The 17,784-nt window shown below is 43.4% G+C and overlaps 1 protein-coding gene across 1 annotated transcript in view; it reads left to right on the top strand.

The window, feature by feature from the left end:
- Window positions 1-17,784, top strand: part of SLIT3 (slit guidance ligand 3) — a 524,682-nt gene that overhangs the window by 22,693 nt on the left and 484,205 nt on the right. The window lies entirely within an intron of this gene.

Below are 17,784 nucleotides of genomic sequence, written 5' to 3'. Positions count from 1 at the left end.
CTTATCCTGGATATGAGAGGATGTAAAGCAATATGATATTACCATGAACATGCTTCCCTGTCATAGGAAACATAATGGCATGCGCCTATGCTGGGTGGGTACACTGAAATGCCTTTTAAGTAACTGTTGTAAAGGGTGGTTATGTCAGGACAAGAACCTGGAGATAAGAACCCTGAAATTTAGAGTCCATGAACCCTTTGCAGCAGTTAATTCTCTTGGCCAGTGTGCAAGGCTGGATTCATGTTCCTCCTTCTCTTGCAAAAAGCAGGATAGCTGGCAGTTCAGCTGAAAATGAAGGCTCTAGAAAGCTTCACAAATTTAAGCAGAAATGGGGGAGAAAAGCATGATTTAAGAAAATATTTGAAGAAGAATGAAACCTTGGAAGCCTTGATATGTGTATCATTAAACGGTAGGAGGAAATGAGCAGGATAAAGTTGATTTTAAAGGGTTGTGAATAGTTCAGTAACAGATCTAGGATGAAAAGTTAAATTTGTTTGTTTTGTAATGTTAAACGCCCCTAAATGATCACACCATTTTAAAGCTTTGATTAAAGCTGGTATTGGGATGGAGGGATCAACAGTATTCCAATGACTGGCAATAGTTAAGGTAATTACTCTTGCAGAGAGGATGGTGTGGTTAAGCAATTCAGGCTTGTTTTTATATCAGAATTGGCTCAATACGTGTAGCATTCCTTTCTGTAGACATTTATACTACATTTTAAAAACTCTTGCTAGGTTTTAACCAAATATGCTTCACATTACAGCATGTTTTATTGGTAAAACTTCCTCCAAAGTAACAGCTCAGTTCTGAATTCACATGATTGGTGTTTATGTTAAGTAGGCATTCCATGCTGTTGCTCATGTTTTTATCTGAAATCACTGCATTCCACTATGTTTTTCTTCCCAAGAAACTCCCTGATGAACCTATGGCCATGTAAGATATGTGCTCCTTTGCTTAAAACATCAGTGCAAATAAATGGGGGCATAGCAAATGGATCATCATAACTACAATTGGTGAATACAGTTGAAGTGTTTTGAGGGAGGGATGGAAGAAGGTCATTAGAAAAGCAGTGCAAAACGAGAAGAAATGCAAAATACAGGGATTGGGCCCTGTAAGGATTGTGAACTGTAGGAATGTAAGAACAGATTTTGACTCAGAGGAGGAGGAAGAGTTAGAATCTGCAGCTGGGATGCTAAGGCCAGTAAAGCCATAAATAAGCCAGACAACAGTTGAGAGCCACTCATCTTCAGATACTGTCGGAAGACAAAGTGAACCTGTTGAGGAGGAGGAGGAGGAGGAGGAGGAGGAGGAGGAGGGTAGATCAGCCATCCCTAATGGTAGGTTCCACCTACAGTTAAAGAGAGCATACCAGTTGAGAAGTGTCAGAAGTGATTGGCCCTAAGGCAAGAAGATTTGACTTAGAGATATATGTGTGTGTAATCTACGTTTAGAAGGGTATTCAACTGGGAATCAACTTGTTACCAAGAAGTCACACTTCCCTTAATAGTTAAGATTCCAACTAAGCTTGTTTTGTTTTTTGTTACTTACTTCTGTAGTGCACTCCATGTGTACCTTTAAGCCAGTCTAACTGGCTTACATTAACTAAGTTAAGTTTTTAGGTGGAAGGCCATTGTCTCAGTCTGCTAGGAAGTGGTAGGGGCAGTGGGGAGTTATAGCCTTCACACAAACTTTACAAGATCATGCAGTAAGCAAAGGTCACTGGTGTCAGAACTGCTCAGCAGAAGTTGAGTTAGCAGAGACTTGCACATCATGGTAAGCCACTCTGCAGATAAGCCATGGTGGATTGCCTGTTCGCAGAACAGCTCATGGCACACCCACTAGAGAATCAGGCTTGCTGTGGCTTGTTTTCCCTGTCTTCCCCCTTTTTCCTCAGTTTTCCAGTGGCTCAGACACTTATCCCAGGGAACTTGGCTGCAAAACCCATCTTGTCCAGTCATCATGGCTCCCTTCCCACTCAGGCCATTACTTCCTTTTGGACCCAAGTTTTTTTCTTATTTTACTCTTTGGCATCTCAAAATGCACAACTGAGATTGCAATTTATTGCTTTTAATAATTTATTGTTATTGGTCTTGGTCTTTCGAAAGTGCTTAAGTGCACACTTAACGGCTTACTGATATGCATAATCTTTTCTGGTCAATGTTTTTGTATATTTCAGCTGGTAACATACAAGGAAATTGACAAGATGATGTTACCTACCTGCAAATTTGCAAACAGTTGCAAAGGACTGGGTCAGAAATAACTGTCCAAGGCCAATATGCTAACCACTATACCATACTGACCTGGTTTGAACATAATGAAAATCCATCATGGTTGCATCACCCGCTGAGGTTTCTTGTTGTGATGGTGGTTGTTTGTTTGTTGGTTGCATTTGTATGTTGTCCCATAGCCAGAAGGCTCTCTAGGCACCTCACAATGCAATCATAAACAATAATACAGATAGAAAAAGAAAATACATATAAAATAGATGACAATAACAACTAAAACCATAAAACATGATAGAATAAAAATACAATGGAGATACAACAAGAAGATAAACACAGTGTAAACAATAAAACAACAAACCAATAAAACAAACCAGCGGCAAGGCCATTAATCATAATCTAAAAACAGGTGCCAAATTTAAAAAGTCTTAACTTAGCTCCAAAAGCAAGGAAAAGCCGGTGCCAGTCACACCTCTCTTGGAAGGGAATTCCAAAGGTGAGGTGCAGTGACAGAGAAGGCCCTTTTCCTTGCCATTCCCCCCTCACTTCATTTGGGGACGGGGTTCACAAAGGAGAGCTTCCATTGATAATTAACATTTATTTATTTATTTATTTATTTATTTATTTATTTATTTATTTATTTATTTATTTATTTATTTATTTATTTATTTATTTATTTATTTATTTAAAAATTTCTATGCCGCCCCATTCGCCGAAGCCTCGGGGCAGCTTACAAAACAACAGTTAAAATATAAAACACTAAAAATATAAAACACATTAACATTATAAAATAAGTAACATAGAAACAGAGCGAGTCAGAAGGGGTCTCCTGGGCCATCTAGTCTGATCCCCGACTCCAGCCAGCTCCACTCATGACGTGCCCACCATGTGCATGTCCAGCCTATCTTTGAATACCCTTACTGATGGGGCCTCAACCACCTCCCGTGGAAGCCCATTCCACACCCTTGGGGTCCTAACTGTCAGGAAGTACTTCCTGGCATCCACCCTAAATCTCAGTTCCCTGAGCTTTGCTCCATTGGAACACATCCTGCCGTCTACTGCAGGGGAGAACAGGTCTCTACCCATCTCCGTGTGACATCCCCTCACATAGCTGTATGTCGCCAACAGATCCCCTCTGAGTCTCCTCTTCTCCAGGGTGAAGAGACCCAGTTCCCTCAGTCTCGCCTCATACCTCTTCCCCTGCAAACTGGCCACCAACCTTGTGACCCTACACTGCACTGACTCCAACCTGGCTATATCCTTTCTGTAATGAGGGGCCCAAGCCCCTCTGAGCACAATACTCCAGTTGTGGGTGCACCAGAGTAGGAACACATGTAAACAGGGTTCTTTTAGATATCCTAATCCTAAGCCATTTAAGGCGTTATATGTTAGCATGAACACTTTGAACTGGGCCCGGGCAATGGCAGGCAGCTAGTGCAAGTGCAATTGGTAGAGGACCACTGTGATAAGTTCTCTAGGACTGGTCCTTTTAGTAACTGTGCTGCTCTGTTTTGGATTAATTGAAGTGCCCGGACCGTCTTCAAAGGCAGCCCCATGTAGAGTGTTTTACAGTAATCTAGGTGAGAGGTTACCGGGTTGCATGGATGACTGTGGTGAGGTTCCGCTCATCCATGTAGGAATGTAACTGGAAAATCTGCCTAAGCTCATAGAAGGTGCTCCTGGCCACCAAGGCTACCTGAGAAACAAGTGAGGTTAGGGTCCAGGAGCACCCCCAAGCTATGAACCTTATTCTTTAAGGGAAGTGCAATCCTGTCCAGGATTGGTTGAAAATTTCCCAGTTGGATGAATGAACTGCCCACCCATAGAACCTCCATCTTGTCTGAATTGAGTTTCAGCTTATTGTCTCTCATCCAGTCCATTACCAAGCCAAGACACTGGTTCAGGACAACCACTCTGCTGATCACACTGTAGTGTCCAACTTGAGACGAATCTAAGAGACTTTACCGTCAAAGTGTTACGCAAACTTGTCACAGCAGGTCTCTGAGGGTTTGATAGTATCACGTCCTGGGCCAGAGTGTAAAAGGCTGCAAACCACCCAAAAGACCTCTGCAGGACAACAACTCAAGGATGCGAAGGAGGCAGCAAAGAAAGACCTCTTTGCTACCCTCACTGCCCTGGAATAGGTGCAGTAGTGGGCACTAAGCCGTGTTCGATTCATTCAGAGTTTTCCTCCACCTGAACAATAGCTTCATCATCCACAGTTCTGGTGTGTACCAGGAAGTTGGACAGGCTTGGTAAGATTGGAAGTGATTGTCTCAATCACCCAGGTTATCTCCTTATTCCACAGGGTGACCTAGGGGTTGACAGGACTGCCAAACATGCCAGCAGGAAAATCCCCCAGAGTCCACTGGAAGCCTTCTGGATCCATTAGACTCCGGGGGTGGACCAACTTAATGGATCCCCCAGTCCTCCAGAGGGGAAAAGGGGCTGAAAGTCCAAACCTCAGGAGGAAGAGATCTGACTGTGACACGGAGTTGGTGGCAACCACCTACTACCAGATCGCCACCTTTCTGCCCAGTTGAGAAGACCAGGCCCAGCATATCTGTTACGCCAGTGACATGTTGAGACAGTCCCATGGTTGTCAGAGCAGCCATGGAGTCCTGAGCCACACTGGACAAGGCCGCCTCAGCATGAATAATGAGGTCCCCCAGGTCCATCATCCTGGGAGTCCTCAATATCAGGTCCAAGAAGATCTCCATCAGCTCAGGCAGGGAGTCTGCTGGGTAGTAGGGTGGGCAGCACACCAGAAGGATCCCTAATCTGTCTTGATTGTCCAGTGCAAGATACAAACACCTCAGACCTGCAATCAAGTGGACAGGAAGCCTCATGAAGGGCTGTTTTGAATATGTGAGATGTGATGAGCCACTTTGTCCTTGTTGTGACATGAGAACTTCATGAGTGTAAGTGGTTCGTTACAGTGGCTGGCAAGCCACCCAGAATGCATCGCCTGTTGAGTTACTCGCAAACCTATTCACTGGCTGTCTGAGGTTGATTTATTGTCAGCATTGGGAAAAAATCTCACTAGAAGCTGCTTTGTCTCAAGGTCATCTGCTGTTCAGCTGCAGTGAAGTATTTTATTTGTTCCAAGGTTTAGCTGAACACTAGGAAAAGAGAAGAGTGCCCAAGTTGTTTATTATGGCAGGGTGGCTATTTAATAGAGCTATACATGATTTTGGATTTTGAGATTTCTGTGCTCTGGTGGGTGGCTCTTGCCTTCTTGATATGGTCATGCATCTTTAAGGAGTTGACAGGTGCCTGTGCTGTTCTTTGTCCTGTGCCAGATGACAGATCCCTTGGTTCAGGGGAGGAGAAGGGAGACTTTCTGTGGTGGCCTAGCAACCAACATCATGGCAAGTATATATAGCTGACAACGTTCCCTGTGATTACTAGGTAACCACAAAATGCTTGTTCCTCCCTTCTCCATCTTGGAATGGTCAGGACTGAAGTGCCACAGGATGGTGCTTGGTTGCTGGCAGGAGAAAACCAAGCTTGCAGAAGCAAACTGTTCTCTAGTTTGTTAAATTGATGGGCTGGCTGACATTTTGGGCTATAAAGATTAAACTTTAGCTCGGCATAGCAGTCGTTTTTGCAAAGTTCAGCGGGTGATATTTTCCAAAATCAGTTGGAAAAGGTGGCTTTATCGGAAGTGATTTTTGTTCTGTTGGTCAGATTTTACTTTGAGAGCATGCTGAATAGACTTGATGCTGACGTTACAGGTCACGTTGTAGCATGGTGGACATTCTGCTTCCGCCTGCAATTTACCCTGAGAACTCTTTGAATGAAGAGATGTTAGTGACTTGGTCACAGGTTCCAGTGGTCAAGACTGTGCACTGCTGGCGTGCCGTGTGTACAACAAAATGAGTAAATGCTGAACTGTCTCTGAGTGAGCTGTTTGGCCTTTTCATACTGCGGCAGGTGTCATCCCATTCAGCAGATGAACTCAGATGGTCTTAGCAGGGACCTTGCCTTAAATGCACTAGAGATAGCAGTTCTCTCTGGTCTGCTACTGCAGACCCTACACCAGCGCCATCAAAGAGTGCAGGCCAATGGCCATGCTTGCAGCGTGGTCCTCACTGATCTTTCTTTTTCTCACCTCCTGCCTTGCCTACACTGGTACAGATCAGTCACTTGCTCCCAAGTATTGCTTGTCCCAGTTGCCTAGCGCTATCCTCATCAAGGACTGATGTGTGCAAACAGGAGGTTCTGGGAGAGCCAGATGTGCACAAACCAGATTACTTTAATCACGGAGAAAATTTAAGGTGAGATTGTGCCCAAACACAAGACTCACTCCACTCAGATTCTCGTCTGACACAGGCCCTCTGTCTATAATGTCAGTGTAACAGTTATGGTTTGTTTCTAAGGTTCCAAAATGGGGAAGGGGAAGGGGAAGGGGAATGGGTATACTTTTCTTAGGAGTCCAGGGGACCCAGCTTGGGCTGCCAGGGAAAAAGTGCCCTGGTAGTAGATTATACTTGATAATGTTTAGGCAGACTTACTTACTTGTAGCTACATAGGGTGTCTAGGTCATGCGAAATCTGCTGAGACCAATTGGATGTATGTTGGAACAGAACAAGTGAGGCCCTACAACAAAACTTGTGGTGTGGAGTGAATTTATTCAGGTGTCCAATCCTGTACCAGTGGATTTCCTTTTCTCTATTCTATCCTGCAAAGGCAAGTCAGTGTTCTTTGGCTTTTTCAGACCTATTGAACTGCTTGCTTGCTTGTTTGCCTTTTCTCTCTTGTGTGGTTTTCCATTACTTAATTTCTTCACTGAACAACCCTCAGTGTCATACTTTCATACTTGGAGACATTTTAAAATAGGTTCTCACAGAGAACTAGAAACTGACCCATCAGGCAATTAAAGGGAGGCCTTGCTACATATTTTGTATATCTGTGCATCTCTTCCTCCCTTTCCAGTCATTCCTTTCTGTTTCACCTTATCATGGAGTTGCCAGTCCTTCCCCTCTACCATTCAGTCGACACTCTGCATTCTTCTTAGGTTGTTTGGTGTGCATTCCAAGCCCTTAGGTTTCCCCCCCAGTTTTTTCATATCTACAAATCCTGAGGTTGCACCAAATCTCCTTGTGCCTCCATCTTGTGCGTGGGCCTGTTCATGTTTGGCTCTAGCTCCACAAACATGGAAAAACTGGGTTTAGTATTAGAATAAACAAGTAGATTTCTGCAAGGAAGAAAGAAAATAAAATGTTGCAGTGTGGAATGCTTCTGTTCAGCATTCTGGCTACTCCCTTTGAAAGCCAGTGGGGCGTAATAATTCGAGTGTTGGGCTAGGACTTGGGAGACCAGGGTCAAGCCATGAAGCTCACGGGGTGATTTCAGAGTCCCTGCTGGGTTCAGACAACATGAAGGTCATGCATGGGTTTGGCGTGAGTTGTTGAAATACGGGTTATAGAGTTATCTTGATTCAGTTGCATTAGCCATCAACAACCCATTAAGAGAACCCATGGTTAATTATTGGACTGTGAACTTTGGGTGGTTCACCATGGTTTCTTATCTCAGCTGGTAACATGAGAACCCATATTTCTACAACAACCCACACTCAACATTTGAATGTTTGGTTATCAGGTTGCCTTACCCCAGCCTAGCCTATCTCACAGCAGTGTTTTGAGGATAAATGCAGGGGAAGAGGACTATGTAAGCCACACAGAAAAAGGATATAAATATAATGCATACTGAGAATGTGATTCTAATGGATAGCCTTGACAAAAAATACATACGTACATATAACTTTTATTTCCCTCTCCGCTATAGTTTTTCCTCATTCTCACCCAACAATCAGCAGTCTTTGTTCACTGAGCATAAATAACCTTCAGTGGTCTATCTTGAGTCCCACCACTTTCCATATTGTTTAGTCTTCGCAAGCAGTGTTTCCAACTTAGAAATGGTGTCTCATGTGCATCAGGGTGGAACGAGGGAGATTAATCTCTTACATCAGTTTTCTTCAACCTGGAGCCCTTCAGATGTTTTGGATTATAAGCAGCAGAATAGCCATGCTGGCTAGGGCTGATGAGTCCAAAACATCTGGAGGATACTAGGTGAGGAAAGGCTGTCTTATGTGGAATTAGACAGACCTAAATACTTTCTTTTCCTCTGTCCAACAGTCAGTTAGCATTTTGTGCTCACCAAGAACATCCAGTCTTCAATGGCCTGTTCTGCATTCCCCCCACCCCCAACTTCTCTTCACTTTGCTCCTCTGCCTTCCATTTTGGGATTTTGTTGGACAGGTGAACACACTTGTTCCCCTGTTCTGTACGTAGGTAGTTTGGAATATTTCTGTGAACCAGGAAGCAATGTATCCAGACGATCTGATGGTTCTTTCTACTTTTTATTCATCAGCGTCTCTCCCCTTTTCCTCTCTTTCCAGCCACTCTGTCTAGTCTGTTTCCTCGGCCACTCGATCTCTACCCCACTCCTCACTCAATGTTCTGAGCCACTGTGTTTGTATAAAGGCCACTTTGGAGGAGTCTTCCACTATTGAGGTTTCTTTCCAAAGTTTCACTAGAAACTGCAAAACTTGGATCTGTAAATAATTCTTCATTGTGCATGTGTGGGTGCTGTGGTTTTGACCATATAAGCCTAAGTATAGGAAGAGTATCAGAATTTGAAGGAACAAGTGGGGCCCTGCATTCTTCCCCCCTCCCCCGCTTTGGAGTTCAGTGTAATGAATATTTATAGCAGGAGCTTGAGAGAGCCTCCTGATTGGGTGCTCCTAAGCCCTGGAACCCTTCTGATGGAAACCAAAGTCCTTTTATTTAAACAGGTCTTCATATGAGTAAGCTGAATTGTTAATACACTAAAATGGGTAGTATGAGTTCCTTTTGATTGTTATTGATCTTTTCCTCCCTTGATTGCATGATTTAAATTCTATATTTTATTTTTGTGCATACTCTCTTTGGAGAATATGTACAAGGTTGGGAAAAGGAGATGGGAACATCTCTTTTGTGATAATTTTTGGGAGTGGGGGTAGGCAAGGAACCTCTAGGCATTCCTTGCATAATTGTATCAGATCCCTGCCTGCCTGCAACAAATGCCAGCATTGCATACTGTAAGCAATAGGTAATTATGGTTGTAGCCCTTTTCCTGAGGTGAAGAAATACCTCATTAAAACAGTGAAGTAATTATGAGGAGTTCTCTTTTTTGGATAAGTGGTTGGCCGTTATATTAGCAGTGTTTTATGAAGAAACATTTGGTTGTATTTTAGATGAAAGTGGAAGCTAAGTAGGAGCTGATGAGACTAAAATCCCTGATTTTTTTTTTTTTTTTTGTGGGGGGGTCATTTGCCTTGAACACTCTTTGCAGTGAAATGATGGGATATACTTTTAAAAAATAAATAAATCATTCTAATGTTGCTAGACCTTGTGCTCCAAAAGGCCATGCTCTGCAGACAGATTGTTGCTGCCTGGTTACTCTCCCCTGTTGCACATGATTCATCTGCAGCTTTGCACAACTACTTAAACTTACAACTTGATTATGTGTAGACCTGAATTTGCATTGCATTTAGAGAGTTTGATAATATTTTCAGGGTTCTAGGTTTGAGTCAAACTTACTGAAGTTCATACATTTGCATCCTAAGTTAGGCTGCTTGCAGTGTACAAGACCACTTGAGGGAAGGCTATACCTAGATGGCAGTGTAACTACTCCTTTTTAAAAATTTTATTCATTTTTCAGTCAGATCCATCTGTTCTTTACTGTTACATAAACAGATGTGCTTAGAGCTTTATTTTTGACTGCTTGCTAAATGTCCTGCAGCATCATTGCATCATAAATTGTGGTATTTAAGTAATTAGAGCAATGTTTGGTTTATCTCACTTGGTAAAAGCAGAAAAGGGAGAAAGAAATCTTGAAAAATAATACCCCAGGTTGTAAATGTGTCCAGCCCATGTCATTTGTTGGACTTTGGGATGCTGAATCCAAATTGTGATGTTAATCAGCCATTCGAGGCCATCTTTTATTGGTTACAACTCAGTATTGTAATGTTGCTTAGAGAGAAACATGACCACAGGTCATCCTAGTGGTTCATGTGGATGATGCATTGTTCATAGATTTTGTTTTTGAATCCTGCCCCAGAATTTAATGCTGTGTATTCATCTGAAGCTGACTTTTGTTGGAAAAAGGCAGTGCTATTGTAAATACAGTAACAGAAGGCCTGAAATAAATTTCACAGCTCCATCATATATAATATTGTTTAAGGGCATTTTTCCCAAACCATGCACAATTCTTGAATTATTTGTGCTCTAGCATTTTCTGTCACATATACTTTATCATACTAAGTTCTTTGGCATGGAATTCGATGGAAATGGATGCCTTCATATTTATCATGGTGGGCACACAAGCATTTCTCTTCGTATGAGGTTTTCCTTTTCTATCTTTACTATGTCTTCAGAACCAGCACACTGGTCTCTCACAGACTAGTCACCAAGACTTCGTGTGCACTTGGTGCTGGTGTATGCAGACTTGGTGTACACCAGCACACCTCACCAGCAAGAATTAGCTCACAGAACTGCCTAATCGTACTGGGAGGCAGTTTACCAGAGAAACCAACATTATCTGGTTTTAAAGCTATCGGTAATGGTAGTGCGTCCTCCAATAACTGCAGAATACCTTTTCTCCATCTATAACCTTCATTCCTCAGAACTGCAACCTCACACACTTTAAAGATGGCAAGCCAGACAGGTGTGCTAAGGACCACCTGTGGCTTATTTTGCTAAGCAGCTTTGGACCATGCCGTGTAATAGCACTTGTCTCTCATGTGCAGAACTCAATACATGAAAATACTTCAGAACTGGCCCTGACAGGTTCTTCTTCTCAATGAACGTTTTGATAAGCGGCATTACTGACTTGTATTTCCTCAGTGCTTTCTAAATCTGACTACCTATAACTTTGATAGTTCTGCTCACACTGTGTGTTTTGGAATGTTTTATCATGCTTTTGAAATGACTTCACTGTTCAATCCTCACTGTGCCTCCCAGCCATCATCTGTGGGGCCCTAGATTCCCAGATGTGAGGTTAGGAATGGAGGAAATCTGTGCTCCAGTCTCCTTTTCTCTCCCTTCACAGTCAGTGCAGAAAGAACCACACTACAGTGGTGCCTCGTACTTCAAGCTTAATTCATTTCAGGAAGCCATTTGAACTCTGGATCATTTGAAGTCTGAATCTCAATTTTCTCCATTAGAAATAATGGAGAGTGAGTCAATCCATTCCCAGACCTTAAACAATACCCATTTTGATAAACTTAAACAGAAAATATGGCCTCCTGAAACAAATTAAGTTTGAAGTACAAGACACCCCCATATTAGAATTTATGTTAGTAATGCTATGTTAGTGCATTTACTGTACATTAGTGAGGAGTGGTTTTATATATATAACCAAAAAATAAAGTGAAAAAAGCACTGAAAATATATGAAAATGCATACACTGAAAACACACAAACATTATGCAAGAGATGTTTCACAGAGAGAGATGACTTGGGTGCATAACAGATAACATTTATGCTGCAACCATTTTTTTTTTTTTACTTCTCATGCCATTCATGAGTAGAAGTACCATTTGAATTTCGGAGCAATTATATTTTGACCTTAACATTCAAACTCTGGATCATTCGAAGTTAGAGTCATTTGAAGTATGAAGCACCACTGTAGCTATCTCTTTGAAGTGAGAAACTTGACCTTGGAGAGGCGATAAAGGGGAGGAGATTGCAAAAACCAAGATACAAACTGCTTTCTATCCTTTGCAGTTTCCTTCTATCCCCCTAGGAACCACTCCAGTTATATGGCCATACATGGATTGTGTTGATAGAATTGCATCCTTAGAACATTCATTGTTTCATCTAAGGGGGAATATTTTTCTAGCTCTGAAAATCTAGTCTGCCTTTGTGGTAGCTTTTCATAGCTGTCAATATTGCAATCATTGTAGTGCATTTCACCTTTCAGTGAATATACCTCTGAAGCTTTCCTTTTCTTTGCTTTTATCACATTGGCAATTTCCACAAAAGGCAAACCAATCAGCTCTGACATTTCAATTTAGGATAAATTGAAATAATTCACTAATTCACACAGCAGGGGGATTCATTTCACGGTTTAATTTTATCTTAAGTAGTTCAATAAAAGTTCAGTAAGTTTCAAGTTACTAAAATCAAGTTCTGTGTTCTGGATTGGACAAACCAACAGAGGGCAGGCGTACTTGGGCCAGGCATTGTGTCTGTGGAAGAAAAGACACGGGGAGCGGGGTACACACGATGCAACGTGGCTGGTCTGTTATATCGTCAGAACTCAGTCTTAGTATTTCAGCGTGGTGCCTTGAGGTTTTGGAAGCCATGATGAAAAGCTAGCCTGACCGCTTCTGGGTGCTCAGCATGGCAGGGGGAGTATCAACTTGGCAACAGTGCTCCAGATGGAGCAGCACCCCTCAGCTGATCACCCCGACCTGATGGGAAGTCCCTCATGCATGGGGGGAGGCAATCAGCCATGCAGCAGCTGAGCAGGATCCCCCTGTTGTTGCCAGAGAGCCCTTTTCTGGTGCAGGAGTGGGGAACAGAAGTGCTCCCTTTTCAGCCAGTGCGTGCCCAGCCCAAGTTCTCCCTTCCTCGGTCTTGCTTGAGCAGCTTTCTCTCAAACAGAAGCAAAGAAGGGGGCAAGCACTGCCCCTCTCCTTGCTTCCGCTGGGGGGGAGTCAGGCCGGCAGGCACTGCCTTGGAGAGGGCGTTCTCCCAAGCCAGAGTGAGATGAGGGGGCAAGCCCTATGCCCTTTCCTCCCTCTGCTGGACTGAAAGGCACCAAACCCCACAGAAACAACTCTTCACCTTTCCAGTGCCCTGGGAGGAGGAGGGCATTTAACTAGGTGGGGCTCCTTCCTTTGGGGCACTGCTGCCACCTGATTCTTCCCTTCTGCCCTGTATGTGCATGAGAGGCTTCCGCTCAGGCAGAAGCGAGGGAATCAGCTGAACTGTGCTGCTCTGTCCCACAGATCCACCCAGCTTATTTCCCCCATGCTGGCCTGAGATCAGATCAGGCATTCCCCCCTCCTCTGGAGCACAGAGCAAGGATGCCCGACGAGCTCCCTGCCATCTCTGCTGTGCTCCTGGGTGTGAGTCCTGTTTGTACTGCAGGAATTGTTTGGCAGCCATGTTGAGGCAAACTCTGCTGATGATCATGGCTGTCAAAGAGAAGGGTCTCCTTCTTCCATGCACTGACTCCTGGGTTTAGAGGAAAGGAGCAGAGTAACCATGAGAGATAGATCGCAGTAAAAAGGTATTAGCCATGGCAACCATCAGGGTTGCTTGCTATGAAGTGTGAACCCAGCCACTCTGAGGAGGTCCAGGTAGATTGTTGGCAGGGACATAAAACTTGGTTGTCATACCTTGGCTTATTTCTTGTGTTAAGAGAGGCATAGTGGCTGGAGTGCTGAATGAGGACGTGAGAGATCGGGAGTTCTAGTCCTCCTCAGCTATGAAAGTCAATGGGTGACTTTGAGTCTAACTTACTCACAATTTAAGGTTCTAAGGTTAAAATGGGAAGCAGGCAGATTAAACAAGCCACTCTAGGTTCCTTTCAGGAAAAAAGCTGGGATGTCAATATAGAATTAAAAAATCAATAAGGTAATGAGGGAGATGCCAGGCTGCCCAGATAGAGATGTATCTTAGTGAAAGTATGTAGCTCAAATCTGCTGCTGAAACTAAGCGGATTTGACTTGGTTTGCCTGGAATCATATGCAGTTGCTAACAGTTCTTTGGAGGCAAAATGAGTACAAACACCATCATCATCTAATAGCAATGGCCACACATGTGTAAACATAGCAGCTATGTTGCCACTTGTATTTTTGTGGGTATTTTCAATTGGATGTCCCAGACGGCCTTCTTCCTATTGAAGAACCATGCAGAATGAGAGAAGTGATGAACAGGGAGGCAAAAGCTCTTTTTTTATGATCTAGAAAGCACCTCCAAATGAGGAATTCGGAAGACCCTGATAAGAGAGAGAGAGCAAGTAGAAGTGGGAGGGGGAAGGAAAGGTCATCTTCAGGTTCGGGCCATCAGAGATATCTAGCCTTCAGTGCAGCCATTCACAAATACCAAGCGTTGTGATAGTTAATTGTCAAGTATGTGAAACCCAACTCAAGCTATTTGCTGTTGCAGGAGAAAATCAAAGCCTTGTACAATGTTGCTTTGTTTATAAAATGCCTGACAGGGTGGATTCTTTTCTACTTGAGTGTTTTTTCAAGTGTATCCGCTTTTCTCTGTTCTCTACACATGCAGTTAAAGAATGGGACTTTCAATCTATTCAACTGTGTAGAATGAGTCCAATTGCTTTCTTACCTTGGGCCAAATTTCCCCAGTGTCAGAGGCAAAGAGGAAGCGAAAGTGTCCCTAAAAGATTTTCTAGATTGTTCTGCAACTCCTGGAATCTGCCCTGCCAATTTGTGCAGCAGATTACCTATTCCTCAAGCAACAACAAACAGATTTTTGAAAAGGAATACCGCCAATACAAGCAGGTTTATAAAGAAGGATGGTGCATAATCTGGACTAAAACTCCTACTAACCAACAGTAATTGACTTGGAAACCCAAGCAGGTGGCTGATGATGGGACATACATCATTCCTGTCTTGGCATCAAGTGCTTTCCTCTCCTACTTCCTTCTCTTTCTGATGCTTTCCAGAACATCTTCCCAAGAGCTTCTAGGTGAGACACAGCTTTTGCTGCTGAGCTGTCACTCTCCTCCAGCTGTGCTAGACTATCCTAATTGGACAAGTCTCTTCCAGGCAGGCCTCCATTCCATCTTTATCTGCAGACCTTAGTTGCCTGGGTGTTTTCTGCCAGAGCATAAGGTTGGCTTTTGACCTGCTGAGTCCAGGCAGCCTGTCGCATTATCTAACAGGGCTTACTTCTGAACAGACATGCCTAGAATTGCACTGTAAGTTGGGGTGGCATAAGGTCACATGGTTGCATTAGGTGCCCAATTATGCCATTCCACCCACCAGGAAGGCTGCTATTGTTGCCTCCAGCAGGTGCTCTTGAGAGACCCACTAGTTGCTCACCCGTGTGACATGTGCCACAGCAAGATGATGGCTGATGGGCAGCTGATTGCCTTGTCAGTTTGTGTCCCAACTTACCCAAAGCCTGGAAGGACTTTACCAGAAATCTTATGAGACCAGGTGAGCTCTTGTGAGATTTCAGTTGAACTCTCACAGCTGAGAATGAAAGCCGGAAAGGGGCTTCTTGGCTTGGCCAGTAGGATTGGTTGGGCCTGGCCTGGCCCCTAGAAAGCTGGAGCCCCAGAGCAAAGATCCAGGACTTGGCCGTAGCAGGGCCCCCTTCTCTGTTCCTGCTTAGTTCAAAAGAACATGGAAAGAGGGGTCATTCAAACTCTAGAATGGGGAAGAAGATAACATTGTGGAAAATAACTTGTCTTCCTGCTTCTGATACTGTGAGACTGGTAGCTCCCCTGATCTCTCTCCTTCTCTCTTCCCAAGAGATCAGATGGATAGGTTCCTAACTGCCATGTTTATTATCTTAAAGCTGGCCAGCAAGGATTCAGTGGCTGAGTTCATGCATCATGACAAGCATGGTTGTCCACAGTGTGTGGGTTTTTGGTCTGAATGTGCTTGTCAGATGCATAAGTGATTTCAGGGCTAAAGTGTTTTCCACTCTCCTTGCTAAGTCCTCTCACTGTGGGCATGTATTCCATCAGCTCCATGTCTGAAATTCATTCCTACACTGGATGGCTGGAGCAGCTTCTTTAGCTGCCTCTTTTTTCCTAGGACCATGGAAACCACAGTGCAATGCCATGTTTGGAGAACCAGAAAAAGCATGGTGAAATGAAGAAACTATGGAGCAAACTGTTGTTTCTTATCATGGTTTTGAAAAACCAGACATACCATGCTGAAATACAACCTCAAGTTTTGGATAGAATCCTGCATAAGAAACCACTGTAGCTTGTTGTGCTGTGTGAACCCATTCAGTTTGTGATACAAAGGGAGTAATATAATGGTTGTTAGCAAGAGGCTTCCTCAAATTAACATTATCTAGTTGAGCAGTTAGTTGTTGGCCATATCAGGGTTTGATTCCAAACTGAATTCTCCTCCACCCTTTCTCATGAAACAGAGTTGGCTTCACCTTCAAGGAACGCATGTTGTTTGTGCGCCAGATGGCAAGAACTCCGGGTGTTGTTTGACTTGACATCAAACCACCATCATGTCCCTCCCTCTCTGATTGTTGTAAGCCGCCCCGAGGCTTCGGCGAATGGGGCGGCATAAAAATGTTTTAATAAATAAATAAATAAATAATAAAATGTCTCCCCCTGAACCAGAAATGGTCTGGTTCTCACCAACTCCTTGGCTTATCTCAGCTTGTTAACCTTGGCATTTCAGTTGAGCATCTGGCTGTGCCTCTTCACTTTCTGTTTGAAGTGCTGGATGAAACATCCAGCTTGAAGTACAGTCTTTTGGGAGAAAGAGGCCCAGTTCCCCCATCTGACTCCACATAGTAAGATTTAACTTCTTGCCTTGGAGAACCTAGTAAGAAGGTTGTAGTCTGCAACACCTGGTCGGATCCAGCCTGATTGAAGTACCAGGATTCTGTCAAGAAATTATAAGAGTTAGGTGAGGGAGGGCTAAATGGCAGCCTGTTAATGAGTCCTTTGGAAGAACTGAATTCCATGTTTGGACATAAGATATAAAATGCTGTGCTACTCAGACTGGGGGATTTCCTAAAAATTGTGTATTAAGGCTGCAATCCTAAGGGCACTGAAAGTACACATTAGTGATACAATGGGATTTCTAAGTAAACAAGCATGGGGTTGCATTTGGAGGGGGGCTTCGTACTTGTCAGTTATTTTTAAATATGCTTTAGTCCTTAAGAGCATCTAAAGGAAATGTAAATCTTAAGGGGTTGAGTGTGTGTATGCGTGTTACATGCAAGTGGAGACATGAAAAAACATTGCTAAAAACAAAAGCAGAAAACGTATGTGAAGAAAATACCAATTCCACTCCAAAGAAATATATGTCAATATGAAATGAGTACATCAGACCATGTTTAATATATTGTAAATTTTCAGTTCGTATACATGATTCAGATTTTTGTGTTTCTAGAATCCATATGATGCTAATTGTTTTAATGACCAGTAATGATGGAGTAGGGAGTAGGGACAGGAAGAATGCATTGGCACTGCAGTTGTAATGTGCAGTATGACTGTCTGTTAAAACTGGTAGCCCCATTGTGGAGTGGGGATCAGAATATAGCAAGAGGGTTGGTGGATCAGAGCAAGGGCTGTCTAGTCCAGCATTCTGACCCCAGAGTGGCTATAGAAATCTCACAGTCAAGACAAGCTGTTCCTTCTGTCATCCAGGGGCAAGAGGCCTCTGATCGCAGAGACAGCACACAGCTGTCCTGGCTAGTAGCTACTGATAGCCTTCTCCTTCATGCCTTTGACTCATCCCCCTTTAAAGCCACCCAGTTTGTAGTTGTGTTCAATACCAAATCTGTTCTTCTGGAATGCTGAAGATTTTTATACACTCATTTCTTCTTTGAAGCTAT

The sequence above is a fragment of the Varanus komodoensis genome, unplaced genomic scaffold, assembly GCF_004798865.1.
Source record: "Varanus komodoensis strain SLA01 unplaced genomic scaffold, ASM479886v1 scaffold7_1, whole genome shotgun sequence".
Classification (NCBI taxonomy): Eukaryota; Metazoa; Chordata; class Lepidosauria; order Squamata; family Varanidae; genus Varanus; species Varanus komodoensis.
This window is presented reverse-complemented; position numbering and strand designations above follow the sequence as displayed.